At 36.4% G+C, this 9,483-nt stretch overlaps 1 long non-coding RNA gene and 1 pseudogene across 1 annotated transcript; both read right to left on the minus strand.

The window, feature by feature from the left end:
* Positions 1-4,243: 4,243 nt before the first annotated feature.
* On the minus strand, positions 4,244-6,691 carry LOC100264823 (disease resistance protein RPV1-like; annotated as a pseudogene).
* Positions 6,692-7,363: 672 nt separating this feature from the next.
* On the minus strand, positions 7,364-8,076 carry LOC132253810 (uncharacterized). Its single transcript, XR_009465691.1, has 2 exons — positions 7,897-8,076; positions 7,364-7,802 (listed from the first exon to the last, which is right to left on the minus strand). It is a non-coding gene; the product is annotated as an uncharacterized LOC132253810 (long non-coding RNA).
* Between the last annotated feature and the right edge of the window lie 1,407 nt (positions 8,077-9,483).

A 9,483-nucleotide genomic window follows, 5' to 3' on the forward strand; every position in this document is an offset into this window, starting at 1 on the left:
ATGTCTGTCGGGTTCTTAGATCCACAAATCTTCTCAAGTATTACCAGTTTATCTTCAACAAAATAACGGATAAAGTGGTATTTTGTTTGTATATGCTTCAACTTTGAATGAAAAGCCGATTTTTTTGCAAGAAAAATTGCACTCTGACTGTCACTGTGTAGAATGCCCATCTCCTGCTTCTTACCCAATTCATCTAAGAAAACATGTAGCCAAATCATCTCCTTTCCAGCTTCAGTTGCTACAACATACTCAGCTTCTGTGGTAGACAAAGTAACAATCTTCTGTAGATTTGAAGCCCATGATATAGCTGTACCACCTAGAGTAAAAACAAACCCAGTAGTACTCTTTCTACTATCAATATCACTAGCAAAATCAGCATCTACATAACCCTGCAATTTCAAACTTGCACCTGTGAAGCAAAGACATGTATCTAATGAACCCTTCAGATATCTTAAAATCCACTTGACTGCCTCCCAATGCTGCTTTCCAGGCCTACTCATGAATCTGCTCACAACTCTCACTACATGTGCAATGTTTGGCCTTGTACACACCATAGCATACATCAAGCTACCAATAGCTGAGGCATAGGGCACCTTGCTCATATGGTCCCTTTCTTCTTCTGTCTTTGGTGACTGTTCTTTGCTTAGTTTGAAATGACTACCCAAGGGTGTGCTCACTGGTTTAGCTTCATTCATGTTGAACCTGCTGAGAACTTTCTTCACATACTCTGACTGTGAAAGCTTCAATGTACCATTAGCCTTGTCTCTAATGATTCTCATACCAAGGATTTGCTTTGCAGCTCCCAAATCCTTCATTGCAAATTGTTTGGACAATTGCTTCTTCATATTATTAATCTTCTCAATGTCAGACCCTACAATAAGCATATCATCCACATACAATAGTAATATGATGTAAAAATTGTCAAAGGACTTAACATAGCAACAATGATCAGCTTTACATCTCTTGAACCCAATTCTATGCATAAAATTGTCAAACTTCTTGTACCACTATCTAGGAGCTTGTTTAAGGCCATACAAGCTCTTTCTCAGTTTGCAGACTAGATTCTCTTGTCCCTGAACAATGAACCCTTCTGGCTGAATCATGTAAAGGTCTTCCTCCAAGTCACCATGAAGGAATGTTGTCTTCACATCTAACTGCTCAAGATGTAAGTTTTCTGCAGCCACCATTCCAAGTACAAGTCTAATTGTTAACATCTTCACAACTGGAGAAAATATCTCTGTGTAGTCAATGCCCTCCTTCTGCTGGAACCCTTTAACAACTAATCTGGCCTTGTAACGTTTGCTACCATCATGCTCATTCTTTATTCTGTATACCCACTTATTGTGCAAAGCCTTCTTTCCTACTGGCAATTCAGTCAGTTCCCATGTCTGATTCCCTAATAGGGAATCCATCTCATTCTTCATGGCTAACTCCCACTTGCTTGAATTCTCATCTTGCAAGGCTTCATCATAACACTCTGGCTCACCACCATCAGTCAACAAGAGATAATTTAAAACAGGTGAATAACGTTGCGGAGGTCTAATGTTCCTAGAAGATCTGCGAACTTCAGCTACAGGTGTACTCAAATCTACCTGTGAATTTACATTTTTCTTATCTCCTTCACCCCCTTTTTGGACAGTACTTTCAGTCAATTCATCTAAGTTGACAAACTCAGATTTCTTTTGATCTATCTCTATAATATCTGACACTACAGTTGACCTGTCCTTGTACATAACCTGTTCATTAAATATCACATTTCTACTTCTGATGATTTTCCTATTTTGTTCATCCCAAAACCTATAGCCAAATTTCTCATCACCATAGCCAATGAAAAAACATATTTTTGACTTTGCATCAAGTTTACTACGAGCATCAGAATCAATATGAACATAAGAAACACAACCAAAAACTTTTAAATGTGAAAACTTCACCTCTTTACCGCTCCAAACCTCCTTAGGAAGTCTGAACTCCATGGGAACTGATGGTCCTCGGTTTATTAGGTAAGCTGCAGTGCTAACAGCATCAGCCCAAAAAGTTTTTGGTAGTCCAGCATGCAACCTCATACTTCTAGCACGCTCATTGAGAGTTCTGTTCATGCGCTCAGCCACACCATTTTGCTGTGGTGTCCTAGGAATGGTCTTCTCCATCCTAATTCCCTGTGCAGCACAATACTCACTGAACCCTCCATCTATGTACTCTCCTCCATTATCTGACCTCAAACATTTTATTTTCAAAACTATTTCTGTCTCAACCATGGCCTTTCACTTCTTAAAAGTTTCAAATACATCTGATTTATTTTTCAGAAAATAAACCCATACCTTTCTACTTGAGTCATCAATAAAAGTGATCTAGTACCTTGAACCTCCTAGGGATGCAACCGGAGAAGGCCCCCACAAATTAGTGTGCACTAGTTCCAATTTTTCAGCCTTCGGTGTCCTGCTAGTTTTCAAGAAGCTCACATTTTTTTGCTTTCCTAAGATGCAACTTTCACACATGTCAAAATCAATGGACTTCAATTCTGGTAGTTTTCCTTTTAACAACAACATCTTCATCCCTTTCTCACTCATGTGACCAAGTCTGCGGTGCCATAGGCTTGTATCAGTACTTGCATCAGCAACTGCAATTGTGTCTCTTGGACATGAGGTCATATACAGAGTACCAGTCTTCTTTCCACGAGCCAATACCCTAGCTCCCTTTGTAACCTTCCAAGTACCACCAACAAATAGTATTGCATGTCCATCATCAAGTTGTCCAATAGAAATCAGATTCCTCCTCAGGTCAGGAATATGTCGAACCTTCTCCAGTAACCAAACAGACCCATTGGGCAACGATATCCGGACGTCTCCCAGACCCACAACATCCAAGGCTGAACCATCAGCCAAATACACCTTACCAAAATCACCTGCAATGTAATTCTGTATGATTTCTCGGTGTGGAGTAGTATGAAACGAAGCTCCTGAATCCAAAACCCAATCATCAAGTGGACTGTCTACTGTAAGAAGTAATGCATCCTGTACCTCTTCTGTTACAGCATTAGCAGAATCATCTTCATTCTTCTTCTTAGGGCTTTTGCATTGCCTTTTAAAGTGACTTGTTTTCCCACAATTCCAGCATTGTACTTGTTGGCCTGATCTAGATTTGCTTCTGTTTCGATTAGAATTTCTGGAATTTGATCTACCCCGATTTGAATTTCTGTCATTACCTTTGCCTCTTGTCTCAAGGTTTAGGGCAGAACCAGATCCTGAGGTTTCACCTGCATCTCTTCGGCGAATCTCCTCAGCCAGAATTAAATCTCGTATATCATTGTACTTGAGCTTTTCCTTTCCCGTAGAATTGCATACTACCATCCTCATTGCCTCCCAACTGTTTGGCAAAGAAGCCAAGACGATCAGAGCACGAATCTCATCATCAAAATCAATTTCTACAGACGACAATTGATTTGTGATTGTATTAAATTCATTCAGATGTTGTGCTACTGATGCATTCTTTGCCATCTTCAAATTGAACAATTTCTTCATCAGATGCACCTTATTGTTTGCGGACGGCTTTTCATACATACCGGACAAAGCCTTCATCAAATCTGCTATGGTCTTCTCCTTTACAACATTATGTGCAACAGACTTAGACAGAGTTAACCTAATAATTCCTAGAACCTGTCTGTCAAGAAGTGCTCATTCCTCAACCTTCATACTCTCAGGTTTTGTCCCCAAAAGAGGCAGATGCAATTTCCTCCCATAGAGATAATCTTCAATCTGCATCCTCCAATACGCAAAGTCTGTGCCATCAAACTTTTCTATTCCAGACGCCTTTCCTGCTTCCTCTGCCATTGCTCCCACTCAAACCTAACCCTAGGCTCTGATACCAGTTGTAGGGAATTAAACCGAATTCCCAACCCGTGAGAAACAAAAAAAAATAGAGAAAACACACGCCAAAGAAAAACAATCACACACACAAGACAATATTTACGTGGTTCAGCAATTTGCCTACGTCCACGGAGTTGCAGGGATATCACTATTATCAAGGAAGAATACAGAGTACAACCTAGCGGCTACAATATTCTCTCTATATATATAACACGGCAACCCCATCACACTAAAAAAACACTAATTACAAAAGGTGGTTCCACAATGGGCTAAACGAGCCCAACAGGCCTTAATAAATCTCCCATTAAAAAGCCATGCAATATTATTCGGGTCGGGTCATCAAATTGGATCAAACAAAACTAGGCTCCACAAAGCCCAACACTAGTGTGTGACATGAAAATCATACCTATGCCCAACTGAAGCAATTGACCAAAGAATGCAATGACAAAAATGGGGCTCTTGATGAAGTGCGATTTGAACCGTGTGCATCTAAAAGCCGTAGACGTGATGGAAGCTCTGGAATTTGTTCAAGATTGCTGCAGTGACTAAGGTTAAGGGTTTTCAGCCTGGAAAGCTGATTGATGGTAGGAGGCATGCTACTAAAATGGCCCCCTTCCAGATTTAGTTTTTGTAATGATGATAAATAGCAAATATCACTAGGAATTCCTCCTTCCATCATGTTGCAGAGACCTAGGTCCAATACTTTCAATGATGATAAGTGGCAAATATGACCAGGGATTTTGTGGAGCTTTCAACACTCTTCAAGTAGGAGAGTTTGAAGACCATTTAGATGTGTAATTGATGACGGTAAGTCCATTGTAGTTGTTCCACTCAAATCAAGCACCCTTAGCTTTCTTATATTGCCCTTGATTTCTGGAAATCTCTCTAACTTTGAACAGCCATTGCAAGACAACGTTTGAAGGTGTTTCCACTTATAAATGCGTCTTGGAAGAAGCTCCAGGCTTACACACCCTGCAAGATTCAAGGGAAAATAAAAAATCAAAAAAGTTAGTCTTAGTAATTATAATACTGCTGCACCAATCATTTAAGTACCATGCATTGTACAACCTTCTAGAGTTAGAATCTCCAAGTTTGGGACACTTGAGAAGTCTGGAATTCTGATGAGATGGACAGAGTGACTGAGATCAATAACCCTCAACTTGTCATGAAGCTGTAACAAAATAATTTTTTTCAATAGATAAATTTACATGCTAAAAATTAATATAAAATTACACTGTAACTAAATAATAATAACAATACCTTATTCCCCCTCCAAGCTCGCTTTATATTGCTGTCCCTTAATGAGAGTTCAACAAGGTTCTTTGCATGAAAATTAACTGGCAAAGATTCTAAAGGGTATCCATCCCAATGCAGATATCTTAGCTCATAAGAAGGGAATTCAAAGTCCCTTGGAAGGTGGTTTTCAAGAAACAACTTTCTACGCAGGTTATGGATTTTGAGCAATCTAAGTTTATGCATCTCTTTGAAAGATTCCGTGGTAAGCTGTGATGGATTAAATTTACATCTATCTAGGAATAGTCCTTCAATTGCTCGTGTCCCAAGAAAAATATAAGACAAGTAAGTGAAACAAAAGATGCATTAAACTTAATTGAGTTATATACATGGCTAATTTCTGAAAAAATAACAATAGTATTGAAGCTTGGATACATAGGTATAAACAAGTTCATGCATTTGACTCTTACCATATTTTGTATAAGCACATGATAGGCCTTAGAATCCCTCAATCTACTCCTTCTTCCAGGGTCTTTAGGACATTCTTGACGAATAATCTCCCAACCCATTTGTTGTATTAAATGATGCATATCTAGCATGTTTTTTGAAACAGTTATGAGACATCTATCATCTAGAGTTGTTATTCCATGCTTTGCATGTGGGCCCAATATTCTTGAAACAAAATCTTTGTCATCTCCTTTGAAAAAACACGCAACATCCAAAAATATCCCTTTGTCTATGTCATCGAGTCCATCAAAACTTATTCTAAGTACATTGTGAATTTCCATGTGGGGTATTATTTTTAGCTTACACAATGCACCTTCCCATTCACTTATTTTCTTTCCAAAAGAGAAGCACCCAAAACTTTAAGTGCTAATGAAAGGCCATTAGCATAATCTATGATATTGTATGAGAGGTTTTTATAAACTTTTTTGGGATGATTTTGTTTAGAGGCCCACAAACTAAATAGCTCAATTGCTTCTTCCTTGTTTAATTTTGAAACCTCATATGGTATATCCACTCCATATCAAGCAAGCACGTGTTTGTCTCTAGATGTAATGATGATTGTACTTTTTGCCTGAAACCAATCCTTATCTTCAGCCAAACATTCTAGTTGTTTCAACTCATCCACATCATCAAAAATAATAAGAACTCTGTTGGAGCTTAGACACCTCTTTATCATACTAATTCCTTCATCAACATTGTTTATCTTAAAAAAATTTCCCCTTAGGATACCATGAAGAAGTTCATGTTGTAACTGAAGTATATCACCTTTGGATCTCTCTCTGATATTTCTAAGAAAGCTACTACCATCCTATTGACACGAGATCTCATTATAAATAGCCTTGGCGATAGTAGTCTTACCAACCCCACCAGTTCCACATATCCCTATGACTCTAACCTTATTTAACTCGGTGTTCATCAACAATTTCAAATTTTCCAAATGAACACTAATTCCAACCACGTTTTTTCCCACACTTAAAGGTTGAAGGTCTAATCTTCTAATGATTGTATTAACAATTTCCTTGACAACCTCAGTCTCATACCTGCCAATCATATAAATTAAGTAAAATGATGAGTTAGAATGAGTTGCAAAATATAATAAATTTAAAATAAATTTAGTTGTGTATGGTCTTGTCCAATATTATTGAATTAGTAGCAATGGAATGAAAAAGAAAGGGGTCAAGCCAATTTACTTACATATTTAAGCTTCAAATTTGTAAGTATCAAACTACTAATGTGCCAAGTTGCAAATTTTCAATACTCTTACTGTTGGAGCATTGTGTAGGACTCCTCTATGAACAAGTTAATGCCTTCTTTCAACTTTTATTTCACAACCAACTTGCTTATGATTCCTCAATTTCACTTGTCTTTAGGTTTTATTAACTTACCAATACTTACCAATGTTGCAAAGACTGTTTTTAGCCTGCCAATTAATTTTGCATTTCCATAGAGGAATCAGGAAACGAGTGAATGTGGAGAATTTCATGATTTGCTTGTTGATTGGGAACTTAAATATGATTTGCTTTAGAGAAAATTATAAAAGGGTTAAATTTTGATAATTGTATTTTTGGACCAACACAAGGGAAAAATGAAAGTTAGATTTTGTTAACAATTTCATACTTACTTTTGTATCATCTCCTTCTTTTCTTGATTTGCATCTCTTTCATGGTAGGCAAGTGCGTCTCCGAAACTTCACCTTTGGTTTCGTACATCAGATGGATCCACATGGTAGAAAATTGGTAGAACCACTGATTCCTTTTGGCTCTTGCGTTCAATGATCTTTACGAGTTCATTTAAACACCATCTGGAGTAAGCATAATTTTTTGAGAAAATAACAATAAAAAACCTCGATTCTTCTATAGCTCTCAAGAGATCAGATGCAATATCTCCCCCTTTCTCAAGTTCTTCATCATCTCTGAAAGTTTGAATTCCAGATGCAGTCAATGTGGTATATAGATGATCAGTGAAATTTCTGCGAGTATCGCCACCTCTAAAACTCAAGAACACATCATAATTACGAGAAATAGAAGTAGTCGAAGAAGAGGCTCTATGGGTGCTGGAAGAAGCCATTTTTGGATGGCTTGAACCAAAATTACAAGGGAGTTTGGAGGGTCCTTGGATGCTCAATGACTATTGGCTCCAGACCTCTTCACCATGAACAAAAATCCAAGCTGGGAGGGAGGTTCAGCTGAAAAGCTTCATCTGCAGTCGTAAAAGAAAAGAAAAACGTATATAAAGCCCTCTTTGAGAAATTTCTTTGTATATAAATTCTAAGAGAAACTCACACATATTTTACCTTTTGGTTGGGGAAGATCCTTTCTCCATTCCCTTCGTGTTGGAGACTGCAGTTAAGGGATGTAGAGAAGATGGTGGGGAAGATGGTGTGGAGGATAGGCAGGGGTTGAAGGAGAGGCGGTGGGCAGCAGAGGTCTCGTTCACTAGTGGATGGAATCGAGGTAAGGAATTCTAATATTTTGAAATGAAATTTCATGGAAGGTGTTGTTTATAGTTTTTGTTTCCGTCGTATTTGTGCGGCACCTAAACGACAAAATTATGATGATGGGAATCCCTAACTAAGACTAAAAGTGATGCTTTTCTTTTTTCCTTTTTTTCTTCAATTTAAGTATTTTGATAATATTAGTTTTTATAGATATTGATGGGAAAATTCTAAGAAATTTATTAGATTCTAGTACGAAATCCACGTCAAAGTAGGATGCTAACTAAAAGTCAATAGAGCTCTGTGACCTTTCACATTAGAAAATAGTTGGATTCATGTAGAAGATGCAAACTTTCCCTCCACACCCAATGTAATATTCCATTTTTTTTTTCTAATTTTATTTTTCCCTCTAGTTCCAATATTTGTACAACTTCATCCTTATTTAGTTTATTTCCTTTTCTATCTAATATTTATTTTGATATTTTACAACTTGAATTTACAGAATATCTTTTGTTCGATAATTTTTTGTTTTAATTTTTATGAAAAATATTGGTTTTTATAGATATTTCGGTAAACCACAATTATAATTTTCTTAAGAATTTTAAAAATTATAATAATGATTTTTATACTTTTATTAATTAATTAAAAATTTTAAAATAAAATAATTAGAATTGGTTGATTTACTTTTTTAATAATAAACTTTAAGATATTTATTGTGAATATATATTAAATAACATAAATTTAGCCCAAGGGTAGCTGGGCTCATATCCAAGCCTTTTGCTTGGGTTCGAATCCCTTAGGCACAGGTGTTGGTAGAAAAATTTCCTCCATTTCGGGGAAAAACTCACCTTTTGGTGTGGAATACTTTCATCTATGTATTTATGATATTGTTCTACAAAATTTTCCGAAAAAGTTTTTTGTTTCTTGTTTTCCTTACTTTTCCAACTATTTAATTCTTTTTAAATACACCGATGAGTCACTTCAAGGCAACAATAATCCATGTAATTATTTTTATTTTTTGTTTTTATAATATGTGTATGGCTTAGAGATGGCAAGCATGATAATGAGAAATCTCGAGTTAAATTTAAACCATGTTTTTTTTAGTAATTGATTATCTACCTTGCCTTTCATTTTGATGTTTTACTTCTAACATATATGACATTTTAGTTTGGTGTTCTCCTTGGACTTTAATTATGGAGCTAATTCTTATAATTATTGGTAGGAAATTTCTTATGACCATCAAGAAATTTAATTAATCTTGCTATAGAAATTGATATGAAAGTAGGCTATTAACAAAAGGTCAATAGACCTCAATGTTCTTTTACATTGAAAGATAGTGAAATTTACATGGAAAAAATAACTAATGCTATAAAAGTTTGTATGAAAACAATGTTATTTACAAAAGGTCAATAGACGTCAATGTCCCTTCACATTGAAAGATAGTGA

This window comes from Vitis vinifera, chromosome 5 (assembly GCF_030704535.1).
Source record: "Vitis vinifera cultivar Pinot Noir 40024 chromosome 5, ASM3070453v1".
Classification (NCBI taxonomy): domain Eukaryota; kingdom Viridiplantae; phylum Streptophyta; class Magnoliopsida; order Vitales; family Vitaceae; genus Vitis; species Vitis vinifera.